The 19,330-nt window shown below is 41.6% G+C and overlaps 1 protein-coding gene across 3 annotated transcripts in view; it reads right to left on the reverse strand.

Moving 5' to 3' along the window:
* Window positions 1-19,330, reverse strand: part of PLCB4 (phospholipase C beta 4) — a 197,495-nt gene that overhangs the window by 113,073 nt on the left and 65,092 nt on the right. For 2 of the 3 annotated variants that reach the window (XM_065682351.1, XM_065682347.1), the window contains exon 3: window positions 15,962-16,029. The exons of the other annotated variant lie outside the window; for it this stretch is intronic. The gene's annotated coding sequence lies outside the window, so the exon portion shown is untranslated. The remainder of the gene's footprint in view (window positions 1-15,961; window positions 16,030-19,330) is intronic. 3 annotated transcript variants of the gene reach the window in all.

Here is a 19,330-nt window from a genome sequence, read left to right on the forward strand (position 1 = left end):
CAAGTTTGAAAGAAAACTGGTAAATGTTTTTTGCTGCGTAGTTTCCAGTTTACACAATTTTGAAACACTTTTGCTTTTTAAATTTAGTCTGATTTGAAATTCATTATTATAAAAATGAGGATGCCCCAAACCCCAGCAACGCAATTCTTCAGGGACTGCAAAACACACTTCATTCAAGCTTAGTGCCAGACTGCTGCTTTTAGCTGTTTAAAACAGAAAACAAACTTTGCCACACAATCATGTCTAGGTCACCGAAATAAATTACAGTACTTGCATGAGATTCACTACCTAAAATTTTCAATCCAGCTTCAGCCTGGATTAAAAAGATGCAAGGAATTAAGGCAGAATGAGAACACATGAGCTTTTCGAGACAGATCACCATGTAGCCCCATCTAAATAAAGACGGGATTAGAAAGGTCCAACTGTGACATCAATACTATGACCTACAAAGAATAACAAAGAGTTAACTACACGTACTACAGCTAGTTTCACTGAGCAACTACTCTGTGCTGGGGGTGTGTGAGTGTGTATTCTGTTTACGGTGGTATTTATGAGATCGATGCCACTGAAACAAATTGAAATAGGGCCTTAATCCACGATTCTTGTAAGACGCAACAAAGGGAATTTCTCCTAAGCAAAGAAACACATACAAGACACTGATCTTTTGAACTTCCATTACTTACTTCTGGTCTATGTTTACCATATTTTATACGGAGAGAACACTATTGCTTAATTATTAGCCATAATGAAAATTAAATCCATTTTCTCCATTGGAAATTATGATATTGAAACACTGTAATAAGATGACAGACAGGCAACCAACAACGTATAATTAGTTGATCTACTACTTCCTCTTGATTGTCAAGGCTTATTATAAATAACACAGACACTACTCCTTCCTGCCCGAGGCTTAAGGCATGCTTTTAATGGTATCTAGACAGCTAAAGAATACAGCTACCATTAAAGGAATCTTCAATGGCACCAGCATGCCTTAAGTAATAGAACTAGCTGGTTAATTCTTGCCAGTGCTTATGCCTGCATTTAATTTGTTAGTTACAGTAAAATTAATGAGTTAACAGGTATTAAGAGTGTTTCTAGTATTGGGAACCAACTACTGAAGAGAAACAGAACCTCTTGACCAAATTCCTTTTCCTTCTAGCTTAAATCTGGCCACATCCCAAAATGTTTTGTGATTTATATAATATACACTCAGCCACTCAAGATGTTCCCCTACCCTACATACAAACTCTTCTGCAAGGATTTCAGTGGGAATTTACACTACTGTCTCTGACAGTGGCACGCATTTTAGGGCAAGCACAATGCAAACCAAAGTCACAATGGAAGGCAATCACACTCATTTACTAATGTAACCAAGAACTCTACATAATCTTTTCTCTTTTAGGTATAATGAACTGCAAAACTTAAGATTCATATGATTGCTTCACCTCAGTTTAATTACTTGCCTAAGAGAATACCACATACAGAACCAGTGCCAGCTATACTCCCTGATTCACAGTTTAAACACTTCTGAAGATCATCTCTCTGCTTGTGTGAGAGGAGAGGAAAGCCCCGCGTTACAGACGGTAAAATTACACAAGGCAGGGAAGGTGACAAATCGAGGTTTACCAACCCTTGAATTACGCTGAGTGGTTTTTAACTTCAACTCCTTTTGGAACTCTGCCAAGGATAGTATCAAGGGATGCTTTAGAGCAACATATTCTGCGTGCAAAAGTGCCAAGAGAATATGTTAGAGAAATTAAATCATTCTGTTCCACTCTTCGGCACTCATGGAAGCCTGAGCAGAGGCTGATAATTAGCTGATTTGCATGGACTCAGTGCAGAACAGGGTTTAAAAGAATTCCAGCAGGATAATCTTTAAGGGGCAAGCCAGCCTGGATCGACTGGCTACCTTGCACGTCTTGTTATCTCTCTGTCTGAAGCAAGACAAGCCATTTTTAGCTGCACAAGGATGGGTGGATAGATTTCTGAGAATAGCTGCATCTGCAGTTTTACAGTTAAATATGTAATTTGCTAACAAAGAGTCTCATCACTCTCCCATTTAAATGGGCTGCAAAAGCTGGATCAAGAGAAGCAATGAATCCGACCCTCATTCCAATTTCCCTGTAGGAAAAACATGTCTTGTTCTCGGTTTTATGCAACGAGACCAGGTTGGACAGAGCCTTGGGTGACATGGTCTAGCGTGAGGCATCCCTGTCTACGGCAAGGGGGCTGGAACTAGATGATCTTGAAGTCCTTTCCAACACAAACCCAAACTTTAGGTGCTATGGAGCAGCACAAAGGCTCTATGGAAGCTGTGATAACCCTTGGAAATACCAGAGACTTCTCTATTAAGGAATACTGACCCCAAGCCAAATAATTCAGGGATGATATATTCCAACAGCAAACAGTATCTCCCTCAGGCAGAGCTGGAAGCGAGCGCTCATCAGTGTGTATGCAGAGCTGTGCCTGGGGCTCAGCACCTTAGGTCCCAACTCGCTGTGCTGGCAACCAGGCCTCACACCACTTCATGTCTGGTAAAATGTGTTCCTCCCTTCTCCATCACTCCTCAACACAGTGCAGCTGTCCCAGACAGCGTTCTAACTACAATGTCCTGGGCACTGGGGTTTTTTTAGGCACTGTGATGACCCATCTCAGAGCAGATCTGCCCCCCAAAAGTTTTGCATTCAAAAGGATTTTAACACTCCTCCTCTCCGCACTACCACCACCATCGCTTTGCTCCACTCTGCTAACTTAGCCACCAACTGGAAAACAAAGCAACCTTGCAATCCAAGGGACCTCTTACAGCTTATGTGTAGCTCTGATATCTTCTTTTAAAAGAAGTGGGAGGTTGAAGCCAAAGCATTTTTTCAGTTGATTTTCTTTGAGAATGAGCATTTCAGAACCATTTCCTACATGTTGGAAATCATCTCTACAGGTTTTCAGATGGTGGAGGTGAGGGTTACTTTGAAATACAACAATTACTCTTCCTGTATACAGTGGTTTATTTTCTCAAGCTCCAATTCGCACGTTTTACGCATCTCCTTCTGAAGTCTGCCCTAGTAAAATCATGGTAAGTCAAGTATGAGGCTTTAGCTACAACGAACCATTTTCTACATAAAGAAGAACAGTTATAACCGCACATACCTCTGGTTTTATACTGCTAATGATCTGCACAGAACTCTTGAATCACTGTAGTATATCTGTCTATAAGCTGATCAATTCTGTGTATGCAACATGCATTTCAGCAGTAATACTCCTTCTGAGGATGCAGTTTCATATCCTGCTTATGAAACACCAGCCTGAAAGCTGCTGTCAAAGTTACACAAATTTTACATCTAATCTACTATGCAAACATCTATTTTGGAATCCTGACAAGGAGCTCATTTTTAATGCTTCCACAGCATTTGCAAGATGAAGAAAAAAAAGAAAGCAGTATTCTGTGTCAACAGGATCCTCCTCTTCATGGAAATTAAATGCCAAAAACAAATATGGAATTCCCTCATGTGGCCCTGCTGGTTTTTTCAGTGTTTTCCCAATAGACTTCAGAAAAGAAGTCTACACATGGATTTTAAAGGAATAAAACTCTAACATTGCAGAAGAGAAAAACAGTGCTATATATTTCTATCAGTTTTTAAAGCTGCAAATCTTCGGCATCAGGTACGCTGACAGAGCTAGTCCAGCACTTGGAGTGATATGAAGTTTACAGATATCACCCAGTAACTTTAACTTGAGAACAGATGAAAAGAAAGACAAGCTTTAGACACAGAAGCCATATTTTTAGGACTGAAACAGAAATAGCGAAGTTGAAGCTAAATGCATGTTATACTTGAGCTTTTTCTACATTTGATCTTCTGCTGATCTTTCTGGCAACATTTGCAGCCACTGCTCACAGTCCCTAGGATGAAGGTGGCAATTATTTAGAGCAACGATGTCAGAGGCAGAGAATGTACTGGCTTAACTGATGGGACCCTTCTGTGGTAAATCACAATTCCAACTTGATGGAAATTAATTCTGATTCATTATCATCAAACATTGCGAGGTAAGGCAGCTCTCCTCTCCTATGTCAAAGGCCTGCAGGTACAAGCCACTGGTGCCCTCTCTGCACTTTCCACACCTCCCACTGACTATCTCCTTCTTCTGCTTCTTCTCTCCTCTATTCAGACAGCCCCCAGCTCTTCACACACTCCCTGTTCTGCTGAATTGGTGAGTTCCTCTGCTGTTATTCAAGCCACTGTCTCCTTTCCAAACTCTCACTCATCTCATTTCTTCTCCTTCTCATCATACTTTCTTCTACATATGTTTCTCAACATACTTTCCTTCTCATGCTTTCTTCCTTGTTGCCTTTCTCCAAATACAAGTTGTTTATGTCCTTTCAATTCTGACTCCACTATTTATTCCAATTTCCGCACCACCAACCACCTTTATCTTTGACTGTTCCTAAGGCATTTAAAACTTATCAGGTGGGGAGGCTCCTCACAAAGGCAACCCCTACCAAGACTCAGTCCAAACCCTGGTTCAAGTTCCAATTTGATTGCAGGTCCTGTGCCACCCCCCACAATGCTGCTTACGGTGCACTTCTACATCAGAAATAGAGTTAACATTTTCCGACCTTAATATTACCACTATGAGGAAAAAGAGAGGGAGAGGCTGTAGCCTTAATAATCCTTGGAGAATTCAGGTGTAAAACTCTAAGGAGAAAAGGAACAGTCTTTTGAAAGCACTGTCAAACTCGGATGATTTTCTATGCATAACAGACATCTCTGACTCAATACCACTTTGACCATCTTATTGAGTACAAAATGTCCGAGCCAGAGACCGTAAATTCGGCATACTTTAGAGCACTTCAAGGCTCTTAATACAGAACAAATTACAAAATGTAATTTATTTGTTTTTTTACTAACTTTAGGACTGTTTTTTTTCCCCATGCAGCAGCAAAATACTCATTTTTATAAACTGAACAACATGCAGACACACCAGGGGTTTGATGCTACTACATCTACACACAAAGCAATCGATACTCAATATAGATGCTTCTTTCCTAAGAGTGTATAAAAACCCGGTAACTTTGTGGCTTTTGGCACTCTCTGTGATGTAGGCAATATGAAAATTCTGGATTAAGTCAATGACTTGATCCCAAAAGTGGAAAATCCTACAGCAAAAAAAAAAACCAGCATTATGGTGGCATAGCAAAGTTGATTAAAAACCCCCTCAGATCTCAATTGACAGGGCCCTGTTCTAAAATGATGGGATGGCTGAAGAGCGTGGGAAAAACATTTGTGTGTTGGCTGCACCTGCAAAGCTCTGCATGCAGACATTCATGCTGAGGGTAAACAAGGAGTCAGCCATGCAGCTATTTGCAGCGCGGTCACTTACAAACAGCCACTTCCATGTATAGATGCTGGACTTGAAAGGCACAACATTCCTGCCTCTCAAGTGAAAAACTGAGATTATGAGCCCCGTGCTGTGAGATGTCCAACACTGGAAGTCCTCTCTCTCAGTTCTGTACAATTACAGTCCCTCCTCATTCCTGCTAACCAAGGTCTGACACATTTAAGGCAGATGGTCTGATGTTTCTTTTTAGTTTGTGCTTTATGCATCTGCCGTGCCACTACTTGTTGTGTGAGGTCACTGTACAAAAAGCTGTTGTTTCTTGAAGAAAAAGGGAAATCAACCTTTAAAAAACAACAAAGACTGAAGGATTTGCTGAATGTGGCCCAGGTGCTGGTCGATGAGAAAATGAACATGAGCCGGCAGTGTGTGCTCGCAGCCCAGAAAGCCAACCGTATCCTGGGCTGCATCAAAAGGAGCGTGACCAGCAGGTCGAAGGAGGTGATCCTGCCCCTCTACTCTGCTCTTGTGAGGCCTCACCTGGAGCATTGTGTGCAGTTCTAGTGTCCTCAACATAAAAAGGACATGGAACTGCTGGAACAAGTCCAGAGGAGGCCACGAGGATGATCAGGGGACTGGAGCACCTCCCGTATGAAGACAGGCTGAGGAAGTTGGGGCTGTTCAGCCTGGAGAAGAGAAGGCTGCGTGGGGACCTCAGAGCAGCCTTCCAGTACCTGAAGGGGACCTGTAGGGATACTGGGGAGGGACTCTTCATCAGGGACTGTAGTGACAGGACAAGGGGTAACGGGTTCAAACTTAAACAGGGGAAGTTTAAATTGGAGATAAGGAGGAAATTCTTTCCTGTTAGGGTGGTGAGGCACTGGAATCGATTGCCCAGGGGGGTTGTGAGTGCTCCATCCCTGGCAGTGTTCAAGGCCAGGTTGGATGAAGCCTTGTGTGGGATGGTTTAGTGTGAGGTGTCCCTGCCCATGGCAGGGGGGTTGGAACTGGATGATCTTGAGGTCCTTTCCAACCCTAACTATTCTATGATTCTATGATTCTTTTCCTGTCCAAAATCAGTTGTTCCCAGCAGGTTTGGTGCCTCTCACTAGTAAACAGTCCACTAGCAGAGTGTGGAGGTCAGTACCTACATAAGGCTCTGTCATTGCTGGCATGATGGGCAAAGAGAAAAGGTAACAGGTCAGGAGAAGATAAGGAGGTGTAAAGAGACATCTAACTGTTCTTTTCTACAGGAAAATACTTTAAAAAAACCCAATATTAAAATATATTATCCTCTGCTCCAAACGCAGTGATTCCTGTCTCTGTATCTATCAGGCTATTATTTCATATTTGGTTAAGTAAACTTTGCATTTGGTAAGTACACTCAGCATACCAAAATGCTGCCAAATGTGGTACGCCAGTAACAGAGCTGAGTCAGAAAGCATTGTTTGAAGGGAGAAATTCAGATGGATGGGAGGATACCTGCATATAAAACGTCAATCAATTATGCAATCATCTGCATGACTCAGTAGCTGTGAAAAATTACTCTCCTGAAGGAATGTGCTTAAGAACATACAAACTAATATTCTTTCCTCTACTCTGCACTTCCTCTCTCCATTTAACAAACACAAAGGTGCTTCAACACTGTTATGGATTACAGAACATTTCATTAAACCTTAATCTCTCACAGGAAATAACAAGACTGCAGCCTGTAGCTGTTTCACCCAGGTTCACTTCCCACACTGAGATAACTCCTGCTATCCAAGTATAAAGCTCACTAAACCCAGACCTGCAAAAGGACTGCATGACTTCACAGGACATAATCCTCTAACAGATTTTCCTCTTTTTAAGGTGAAGTAATAGACAAAAGCTTCAGCCCTTCAGGTACCAGTCAGACACTTATAACTGCCTTACATTAAAACAGCCACATAGCCTACATCTGTATTAAAAAATAGCATCACAGAATGGATTGGGTTGGAAAGGACTTTAAGATCATCCAGTTCCAACCCCCTGCCATGGGTAGGGACACCTCACACTAGACCATGTAGCTCAAGGCTGTGTCCAGCCTGCCCTTGAACACTGCCAGGGATTGGGCATTTACCACTTCTTTGGGAAGCCTGTTTCAGTGCCTCACCACCCTCAAAGTAAAGAGCTTCTTCCTATACGTATGGGGCCAGATTTTCAAAATGGTTCAATACTTAAGGCTTTAAAAGAATTTCACTCCTTTTTAGGCTCATAAGTGAAATGCGTGTATTTTCAAGCGCTCAGCACCCCACGAGAACAAACAGTCCTGTTCGTACCACTTGTATAGCAGTTGGCCATTTCTCAGAGGACATTATCAAAAGCTGTTCCAGCTTTGTTCTTTTCAACAGCATTGCTGCCTAATGGCACCAAACATTTCCTGCAAAATAAAGATAGGCTTACTTAGCTTTTCAAAATAATCAATTTGAAAAACTGGGGCAGGGAACATGTGGAATGTATTAACTTGTCCTGGTTTTCAGGAGGAACTGTCAGTTGGTTTGTACGTGAGTAGGCCATTCTCTCGCTGGGTAAGCTTTGCATTTCAGGAATTCAGAAAGTGGCCTGGGGGCAAGAATAATTCCTTTTCTGCTGAACTCAGAGATAAAAGGATGAGAGCTCAGAGGTGCTTTGCCACTTTGCTCTCTAAAAACTTAACTCCTTGAAATATGAAGACATTTTGATAATTTGGGCAAGTCACAGAAGCAAGTTTACATAGTCTGGTGCTTCCCTCTACGCAAAAGATAAGTCTGTTACAATTACACTTAAGAAACCAGAGCCAATTACAGTGACTGAAGCACAATATATGCGCCAAAAAAGACTGTTCTCTGCTTAATAATCTGAGACAAAACAACAAAGCAGAGACTTGCTATCATTTACCACTGTTTGTTACTGGCTGTTCTTCAGTATGTGTGCATGTCAGTGTGAGCATCTTTCTATAGGCAATGTTATAGAAGCATCAACTGGTTTACTAATAAAACTGAATTCAACTTAAGCATAAAGTCTTAAGACTTTCCCCCTCCATTTTTCTCATTCTGAAGAAGCTGGATTTTGTGGGGTTTTTTCCCCTATACTCTGCTCAAACTTGAAAAATTGGCCAAATTTAAATACTACAACTTCACTTTGTAGGAATCCCTCAAATAACGCACAGCAAAACCACAGTTGTTGGAACCTAAAACAAACCCAGGTAATAAAAGAGATCCAGCACTGCTTGCAAGCCTGCTTCCCATCCAGGAATTGCTAAAAAGCTACACACTTTCAGTGGGACTGAGGCACCTTCAGATCTCCTAATCCCTTCCCTTTGCAAAAAACCTATGCAAAAATGCTACGCCTTCACTACTGATTCTAGCAGATTCAGTTCCTTGGTTGGTAACTATACACAGCAGAGTAGTACTTTAGTCTTTAGAAAATGACAAGTAATGGTAACAGTTTTCAAAGTCTTAAGGGTCAAATGTTAGCTTTAAATTATGCCTCAGTTAAACAGTTGTCTTTTCTCGCTTTGCCACTTCTCCGCTCTCTCACACCTACTATATCCTTCATGGCAGCACCTAAGTTTCAGAAAACTCAGCAGAGCTGTAACTTACTCCAACTGTGATGCTCATGCATTGCAAATATAGCCCTAGGAAACCTGGGCACCACGCTGAAGACAAGGCAATTCAGTACAGACAGAAAGTGCCAGAGTTTAATAAGGTAATATGAGAATGCATAAAATACGCAAGTAAAGAGAGAAGCAATCAAAGCTAAAGCAGAAATTATATGAGATGGTACTGAAATCATCACTTACAGCACTGAGGTAAACTGCAGGAGAATCACCACACTGCAAAAGCATTACTTTAGCCCACATTCAGCACAAATCAAAAGCAAATCGCAATCCACTGAGAAAATGTGTTTCATTATTCTACGAGTTGACAAAAATGCAAAGCCTTCACTTTGCCACTATAACATTACAGCCTTGTTTTCTAGCAAACTGCACTCAGATGTTGCTCTTCTGACATCATTAATCTCCATGGAAACCTTACAATAACTGTTGGCCTGAAATAGGTTCTGTCATCCCAGATCAACTCAAAAGTAGTCCAGCAAAAGATCTTATAACTCCTATTTTTTGGCTGTACATTTTTACCCGTGAGCACAGCTGAAGAGTTACAATCCCTGCGGTCGCTATGAAATAGAGCTTTCATATCTAACAATCAGAACTTACAAGAAGGTGAACTACTTTTCCAGTTGAGGCTAAGACACAGAGATTCAAAGATTGCCTACTTCTGGAGTAAGATGTAGAGCTGGGAAAAAAAACCACCCCAAAACATGTGTCTCTATATTGAATGTCAGAAGATGATTAAAGCAGGAGACCAGGCTCCTAAAATCTGCTCTATCTTTGCACAACACTATCTCCTTACAGGAAGGGAACAGGGCAAAGCAAGAGACCTTTCTAGAGGTATCTATTAACATTTACTTTTGGGGGTCACCAGGGAAATGCCCACTTTAAGTGGAATGCAACCATACGGGTTGAGTTTTTTGTTCTCCTTCTCCATATCAACACAGCCACCCTCCATGACTGATGTCCCCAGCACAGGGTCAAGGCAGTTACTCAGAGATGTTCCACCCAGCAAACAGGTCCTCTGCAAATGAGTTTAGTGCCCAGTTAAACTGACAGAGACATACAGACATACTAAACGTCAGGAAAGCTGTTTTCTTTGCAAGAAGCCATGTATACAGATTGTTCCTATAAGGAAAATACACTGCCTGCATGTATACAAATGCATGTTATACATATATTTATATAAAGAATTAAGACTTCTTATAGACCACAACTGAGAGAGTAATGTGTAAAAGGAAATCTGAGACTTGCATAGTTCCAAGTGTCATGGTGCACTAAAACTTGCTTTCTTGAATATAATTCAGTCATTGTTACGAATTTTCAGAGATAATTACCATAAATCACCATATAAATTTGAGACACATGCAAGGTAAAAAGCAAAGACAGACAGGGAAAGGAAAACAAGGTGTGTGGGGGGGGAATTCAAATAGTATGCAGGCAATTGGTTTAATTTCGTTCATTTTCAGCAGTCCCAAAAGGAGTTACCTCCACTTAAGCTGCAAGTCCTTGGGCACTGCCAGAAAAAAACCCCAAACCTACAGTATTTCCTTAAGTCTGACCTTCCCAGCTTTAACTCTTACAAGTCATTCCTTGATCAGAGTTTCTTTGCTCTGGGCAGAAAACTTTTTGTAGCGTATTTGTACACTTTCAAACTGAGAAAAGTCCTGGGGCTGCCTGCATAGCTGGGTTTTTTCAGATACTATTGTTAACCAGCTCACTAACTTCAGTAACACTGCTCATTGCCAGTATGTCATGGTTTAAACCCAGTAAGCCATAAATCAGCTATGCAGTCTCTCTCTCACTCTCCCCCCGTTTTCTTTCCCCCTGCTCCAGGAGGGTGGGGAGGAGAATTGAAGGAATGTAACTCCCACAGGTTGAGATAAGAACAGTTTAGTAACTAAGGTATAACACAAATCACTACTGCTACCACCAATAATGATAATGATAGAGGAAATAACAAGGGAAGAGAATACAGTACCACCTGCCAACCAATAATACCCAGCCTGACTGAGCACTGACCGATACCTCGTCCAACCCCACAGTGCACTAACCCTTCTGGGTAACTCTCAGTTACATCCCGGGCACGACATGCTGTGATATGGAACACATCTTTGGCTAGTTTGGGTCAGGTGTCCTGTCTCTGCTTCCCCTCCTCCCTGGCAGAGCATGAGGCTCAGAAAGTCCTTGGTCAGACTAAAACATGTGAGCAGTAACTAAAAACATTGGTGTTATCAGTGCTGTTCCCAGGCCGAAAGTCAAAACCACAGGGCTGCACCAGCTATTAAGAAGGAGAAAAATGACTGCTACTGCTGAACCCAGAACACAATAACATCCAAGGTACCATGTTTGATGGCTTATTTTACCTCAGCAGCATGTAGACATGCACTATGCAGAACTGGCTGACCAACACCTACAAACAAGATGACTTGCTGATACCTTTAACATCTATGTTGAATTTACAAGTTCATTTGTTAATGAGTAAGATATTAAGTGAAGCACTAGAGACTCACAGTGTCTGCACAGAGAAGTCCACATCAATTCAGAAGGGGGTAGAAACATGCCCCTGATTTGGAGCTTTGCATATTTTATAGGAAACCAATCTTGGAGACCACAGGCCTTTACCCTACCTATGTCTCTGAATGGCAGGATATAGCCTTTGCTATCACTAGACTCCAGACAAGCCTCAGTTAACCACCAACAAGCCCACTGCATGCTTCGTGACAGGTACTTTGCATTAACTGCTCTTCTATGGGAGAAAGGGAAAAGAGGACGGAATGTATACATCTGATGAGTGAGATGCTGGACTGGGATGTCCAGCCAGTAACTGAAGTGTTCAGAACCACACACAGCAATTTTGTCCCTTCTCTAACTAACAAGCAGAAATAACCAGGAAGCTGCCTGGTGGCATCCTTCTCACTGAAGTGCTTGGGAAAGAGGAGTAAACTCATCAAAAGCTAAAGACTGAATGACGCCAGTTTTACAAGGATGCATCTTTATTGGGCACAGCAAGCTCTCACATTTATCTCATGGTGGAGGAACCAAATACTCTCCCCTGTCTTTGCGCTCAGTCCTGATTACAGAGATAGAGTCAAGGGGATGGCAACAAACAGAGCTTGTCTAATATGAGAAGAGAGTAAAGTGAATACTAGACAGCAGTGTCTTGTGCTCCCTCTGGGAGTTCCTTGTAGTGTGGCGTATGCTATGCCTTACACTTGCTAACTATATAATGTCACTTGTGCAGTTTTGATCTTTTCCTGGAAAAGAAGCAACAATACACTGGATTTTAACTCTTAAGGAAGTATTTATTTAATAACACAACGATCATACAAGGCCTGATCAAAGATGCTCCCATGGTGGCGATGAGGTGATGCCGAGGGGAGCGTACTTCCTCAGACCAAGAACATAACTACACTTCTCAGCATATTCTTCTGCAGTTTGGTGCTAAGAAACTTTGAGCCATAAGCAGTATTTTTGTGGTAAATGGTTTTCTCGATGAGTTTTCCTTTCATGATTTGTATAATCAAGTTACTACCTTCATAAGAACAAGCTCTAAAGAACATGAAAAGAAGCTAGCAGATATATGCTACCTCTGACTAAAATTCCTCCCTGGGAACCCAGGTTTAGACATCCAAGGAGAGACAGCAGTGGGACTGCTGCCCACGCCTATCTCTGTACCTTTTCCTCCTTCATCCTTATGATGGCCTAAATCTATGGAACCACAGAGCAACATGAGAATACAAAACCTTTCAAGCAGAAGAATGGCTCAGTAAATTAGATTAGAACTAGAGCAATAAATTGATGCTTGTGGTTCCCCCCCCCCCCCCCCCCCCCAGTCATGTAAGTCTGGCCCACCTTCCTTTTCTCTGACTGCTATCTCAGAGTAAGAAGTTATGAAGCCTTAATAACCCTGCTGCTAGCATTAGGGAGAAATTGCTTGATTCTTTCTCCCAAAGAGGCTTTTATGAAGCATTCAGACTTCACCAGCTCAGCAAACAGAACACAAAACACTGCCTGTAGCAGAGAACATCAAGGTATGAAATACGTGAAAAACAGAAAGAAAGGGCAAGTAATTTTTTTTGTAACAACTGATGTTAAGTTTCACAAAGGGGGTACTCAAGTTTTTGTAACGGAAGTGTCCTGGTTGCTTTTGTAACTCAGCCTGACCACAATAAAATGTCTCATTCTGGACTTACAACCATTAACTGGAACAAACAGAAGCAGCGGGGAGAGAAAGAGAAGGAAAAAAATCCACAGTAGACAACTGAACTTACAAGGATTTCTGAAGAAGACTGTGGACCAGAAGAGGTAACATCTGACAGAAAGGTGACATATGTATCCTTGTGAGACAAGAGCTCTCAGCAGCCTGACACTGCTCAGCAACTCACACTGATACACACTGATGCTGTAAAATCACTGTGCCACTTTGCTATACGAGAAGCATCAACCCAGCATCAGCTGAAATGTTTTAAACTCTATCTTAAAAAATGGCTTATTGAATATAAACTCTCTTTCCCAGTACTTCCAGCAAGCTGCTGTGCTAAAGAGCTCTCATTCACTCCCTAACCTTGTGTAGTTACCTAAACCACACGAAATTTCTCTAATATCCATTATTTCAAGGACCTCATGTGCAGGTTTTTACTTCCAGGATTGCTGTGAAAAACCTATTTGACTCTAAGAAAGGTTCAGACAGGCTTTCAAGCTACACGTCGCATATTCAAAGACAGCAAGGCCACCATAAGGCTTAATTACAGAATGCAAATGCAGTTGATTAAGACAAGCTTTCCTGAGTCACGGAATCTTGTCAGAGGTTTAGCACTGGACTCTGATGCAGGAGTTTGTTTTGGTTTCAAATAAATACTCACTTATACTTCTTACAAAACACTTCAGTTTTAAAGTAAGCCCAAATGTAAGCTCATCACTTCGGGTATTCTGAAGCTTCAGTAACTGTAGGCACATTTTCACTTTGGATGCACACACACACAGATACACATCCATACGCGCCAACCAACCACTGCAGTGCAGTAACAAATACTGAGCTTTCTGAACTCCAGGCCAGCCTCGATATTGTTCTACCACAGCCAAATACTTTGCTATCCACTTCATTTCTGAACAGCATGTATTCTCTTGGCCCCATATGAATGCCAAAAAAGCCTTGTGTTGCTGTTTGTCAGTTGCCATGCTATTGTCAACTATGTCACCCCTCGGGAATACAACATCCACCCACAATTTCTCCAGTTTGTATTAGTAAGCTCTGCCTGACCTTAGCTGCATTTCCAGGAATATGGTAACATTTTTCAACTGTTCTAGTCACTGTTTGTTACTATTAAAGCTTAAGTCAGATTCGGTTTAGGCATTAGCAGTGACACTTGAATCATGTGCAATGGCAAAGCGGAAATCCAAAATAGAACACCACTCTGGTATATCCATGGAGAATACAGAGCTGGGAATATGAGATGGAAATGGCCTGGAGCTGAAACTATTTAATGGGTGAAAAAGGCAACTCCAGGTAATGCCTGTACCCTCTTCCCTCACAGCTGGGCATATGCAGACTTTCCTGCACAGTACTGATGGCAGAGAAAGAGCTGGAAACATTCTCTGCTGCCCATTACGAGATTCACTTGGGTGATGCAGAGCCCTTGGTGACACTGGTCCAGTGGAGGAGAGCATTTAGGCAGAATGGCCACTCTGTAGTGACTGTTACGCATTTTATTACTGAACCTCATCCTAATTTCTTCACAACTTAATTGATTAAACAGACTTAATAGATCAACAAATATGCCTAAAGGAGCAAGACATACAGGTGCACTACAAGGAATTTTCTGGAAGAATAGTTTTTTCCTTTAGGCTCGCAATCTTAGATTTACTGGATGAAAAAAGAAATACTTCTAAATGTAAGCCACTGAGATCCAATATTTCTTATTAGTCTGCAGGCTTTGCACCTCAGCGGTTTCATCTGTAGCCAGTGTTGCATGACACTCATCCATGGCAACAGAGTTTAACAGTCAATCATGAAGATGTCTCCCATTTAGAAAGAACTAGATGGAACATTTGGCTGATCTGTCTGTTGGCTTGGATTTGTCTTGACAGTTACTGAGGTTAGTATGTACCAAACAAGAACTAGGCAACTGCAAAAGCTATGATAGTTTTGTTAAGCTGCAGTTTGGGAGTGCTTCTGGAATCCTAATAGCTGCCCAGGCATCCCCTGCTGTACAGGGGTGTGTTTCTACCTGCTATGTCATGAAGTTTCTCTTCACAAGCTGGTCATCTACATGTCATGACCCCTCACTACTCCCTCTTGAACTGAGCAGGCTCTCATTACGGATATAATGATACTCATGGCTGTATCAGAGTTTACCAGTCACCAGTTTTCCAGTGGCAACAACCCATTCCCCACATGCCACAGTCGTCCAGTAAGCTGCCTCCTCGATTCATAAAGCTGTGGCCTTTGGGTCTTGGTTATCTTAAGCTATTGGATAAGGTTAAAAAGACTTCAGTGACACCACAACATTCCCTGACATTTCATCCAACATCAGCAAGTTGTTCATGTCTTTGTAATATGACTACTCTGTAATACTACTACTGTAATACATGCTACTCCAGCAATGATTACACCACAGTACAAAAAGTGTGTGTCTTCCTTTGTTCTTCAAGGACAAAACTGGCTCCTGATGAGGTTCACAGTCTGACATCTCCACAGAAGCCAACCAAGGTGGCAGGCTGAGATTTGAAAATATTATAAGCCAATACTGCTGTGAAACAAATAAGATCTAGAAATTATGTGCCAAAGTAACAGCCTCTTTGTTCTCTGATACTCTTAACCACATTCATTTTACTAATCACAGGATAATATATATGAAGCCAAGTCATATACCAATATATTACACATACACGCTTCATTCAGAATTATATAATAGTGGACTAAAAGTTTAAAATGATATATTGAGGTAAGAAGAAAATTAATAAGCACCACATCTACAAAGTCTATTCAACTGATTTCTAGTTTACGAGCAAGTAACTTACAAAGCAGTTCTGGACTGGATGGATAAACAGTGGTCTAATTAGACTGATGTGCTGGGAAACTCTTCCTTCTGTGAAGCAATAAAACAAGATGATCAGTACAAAACCTGGTGTTATTTGCTAGATCTCACTACTGGCAAAATCACCCCTCCCATAATCCACAAAAGTACAATATCAAGACAAAACACTTCACAGAATCACAGGTTCATTAGGGTTGGAAGGGACCTCTGGAGATCACCCAGTCCAACCCCCCTGCCAAGGCAGGGCCACCTAGAGCAGGTTACACAGGAACACGTTCAGAACAGGATTTGGTTATGTCACTTATATCTTTCATGGAAAAGTGTTTTGCTGTATAACCTTGCACATAAAAGAGATAAGCCATGGCTGGTAGCGTTGGAAGCTCTGGATGAAGCATGCCATCTCCCACTGCACCGTGCCAGGACAGATTTTAACATTCAAAGCCTTCTGAATGATTAATAATCATCACAAAGGAGCAGCTGAACAGTGCTGCCACATTTATATCTTCCCAAAATAAATGCTAGCTGATTTTAATTGTTTGTGTTTCATGTCTTCTTTAGATGAGCAACATGAAGTGTGGAAGATTTCAGAATGAGCGATAGCCAAGCTCCAGTAACATAGGAGCGGAACTCAAGCATTACAAAGTATGACAATGATCCTCCTGCACAGCCATTCCTAAGGTTTCTAAGCATCCTGCCTGCCACATGGCCAGGTTTCACCCACAAGTTATTGCAACTAAAATCTTTAGCAAAGACACGTTGGCATCATCTGTATTTCCACACCACCTCAGAACTGTAGTCATAAGCCACATGCTGTTTGGTCTGGCATGGTACCAAAAGAGAACTAAAGTTGTTCTGTGTCCCAAACAGCTCATAGAAGTTACCAGAGATACACATAGCTAAACTGGAGGAGTAGGAGAGGCCTTGGAAATAACCATCTAATACTTTCTACACAACAGTCTCAAAACAGTGGTTTGTGTACAGAAACGAGACTTTATATGAGGAAGTGAAGGAGGATAATGAGGCAGCTTGTCAGCAGATGTTATGGTGGCATTTTCTGTTGCAAAAGGCCACGAAACTAGTACACAAAGGTCTTGAGAATGGAAAAAAAAAACAAACAACAAAGGCTTGGGGCTTGGACTGATGGGGGTGAGAGTACGTTTCTTATTACTGACAGAAACAGAGCAGAGGTGACAGCCATTGGAACCATGGTGAAGAGCACTCTGAGTACAAAACGGCAATTGATGTTTGATGTACAAGAAGCCAGGAGAGGGAAAAGGAAACAGGCAATGACACCATCAAAAAAGCAGCCTAAGAACTGTGGAATCATTTCAAATTGGTGAAAGAAGACTGCATTTGTCAAGGCAAGTCTGGTACAGCAACAGAAATGTGAAAAGTAAGGATTTGGAAAAACAATTACATGTGTGCACAGATAAGCGGCTTTTTCCAACAGATGTTAGGCATCTGACATGCAATCTCCTCATGCCACAGCCTTCAGTATGACCCAAAGAGACCTGAGTAACAGCTAACACTGTCAGTCACAGAAGTGACAAAGTAAATCGGGGCAAGAGAGAAGTAGCAGAGGAATTTGGGGGAGACCAAGGAGGAACCAAACAGCAGGAGCACATGAAAGGTGAAAACGGCTTCCAGCTTTGTGTGACAGCGTAAGAGAGAGAGGAGGGAGACTGAATATAACCAACTACACAGCAGTATATGGAGCTGTGAGGTAAAACTTAAAGGTTTAAAACAGCAATTCTGAAAGGGAAGGCATAAAACCCTACCTTCAAGTTAAGTCATGTTAAGTCACAATCCACAAGAGCTGAGTTTGATATGAGTGTGACAGCCATACCATGTTAGCAGAAGCTGAAATGACCTGTCACTTCTTTTTCCTGCCCTTAGATAAGCAAACATTGCTTGTGCCTAATGCAGGTTAAATCCCAGCCAGCTGGCTGTCAAACCAAGTGCCAAACTCAGCCAAGCAGTAGGCAAACACAAACTCGACCTGATTTAACAACCACACTGAGGGGTTGTTCACATTCTTCATGCTCTGCAGTCTACATTACAGGGTAATAGCATTTGAAATTCCTCGCAGAAGAGAATTTTGTGCTTTTTTATGAGTTCTCCTAGAAATAAAGGAATTATTGATGAGTCTGTTAATCTCTGGAAAGGAGTAAGTAATATTTTGAGGTAAGGGCTAATGAACACTAATGGTATATAAAAAGATCTGCAGAGACAACTGGTATCACGCTATCGCCAGAAGAAAATCTATAAATGAACTTCAACACAGGCTCTACTTTGTATCTGAATTCAAAACAAAGCTGGACAACTCTAAACTCCAAGTGGAACTATGACTTTTACTTGAAACTTTACAGTAAACAGGAAAAAAACACGCAAACCCTGGTTCTGCACAATACAGATTCCTGCATAAGGCAACATACAGTGAGCCTGTCATGGGTAAGAACAGCTTTATTTGTCAGGGATCTAATTACCGTTCCTAGGATGGACTTTGACATCTGATTCTCCTTTGAACATTCTCCAACAGAAGCAAGTTCAAGCTTATATGAAAGTAAGCACAGAAATGGAATTGCTTCTAGCCTTGTTCACTGAAGAAAGATTCCAGTAATGCTCCTGTGAGAAGCAGCAACAAAAGGGAATTCTGTATGATCTTTAATCCCTATTTCCATGAGGAAAGCCCATCCTTCTCCCAACTTTCCTTGAAAAAGGCTACTGTCAAAATTACTTGTACAGAACAACTGCACCCACCATTGCCACAGATCTTTTTGGAGGACAGAACACACAAATGATCCATCAATATTGTCAGAGCTATTTCTCAGAGACCTGGAGAAGAGCCTGTGTCCAACAGCTTTTTTCCTGGTCTCCTCGGCCAGCCTGATAAAAGACATCATCTGCTCCTGCAGATTTCTCTCAAGGTAAAAAAGAAACGAATATTCTATATATAAGCACCTGATTGGCATTATTTACTAACAATTCACAAGAGGTGGCACTGGGGCCTAACTGTTATCGCATGGCGTTAATTGCAGTCTGGGGCCTACTTAAACTAGCTATCAAATCAACTGTCAAATAGGAATTATGTGCAGAGCTGCAAGACAAATTCAGGTATATGATTCATTTTATTAACAGGAAGAGACTTGAAGTACATGGCAAGTTCCAGTTTGTAATTACATAAATGTGCCCACAGTCCGGCTGCTGGCCTGCTGTCCATCAAGTAATCCATTTCTCTTGTTGTATGAAGCTGAGCTTTCAATTATATTGTGCAATTTACAAATCACCATACTGAAACCTGTTGATTATATGATGCATGGCAGTCCTCAACTAAGTAATTTCCAGACGCAGT

This window comes from Lathamus discolor, chromosome 5 (genome assembly GCF_037157495.1).
Source record: "Lathamus discolor isolate bLatDis1 chromosome 5, bLatDis1.hap1, whole genome shotgun sequence".
Taxonomy (NCBI): domain Eukaryota; kingdom Metazoa; phylum Chordata; class Aves; order Psittaciformes; family Psittacidae; genus Lathamus; species Lathamus discolor.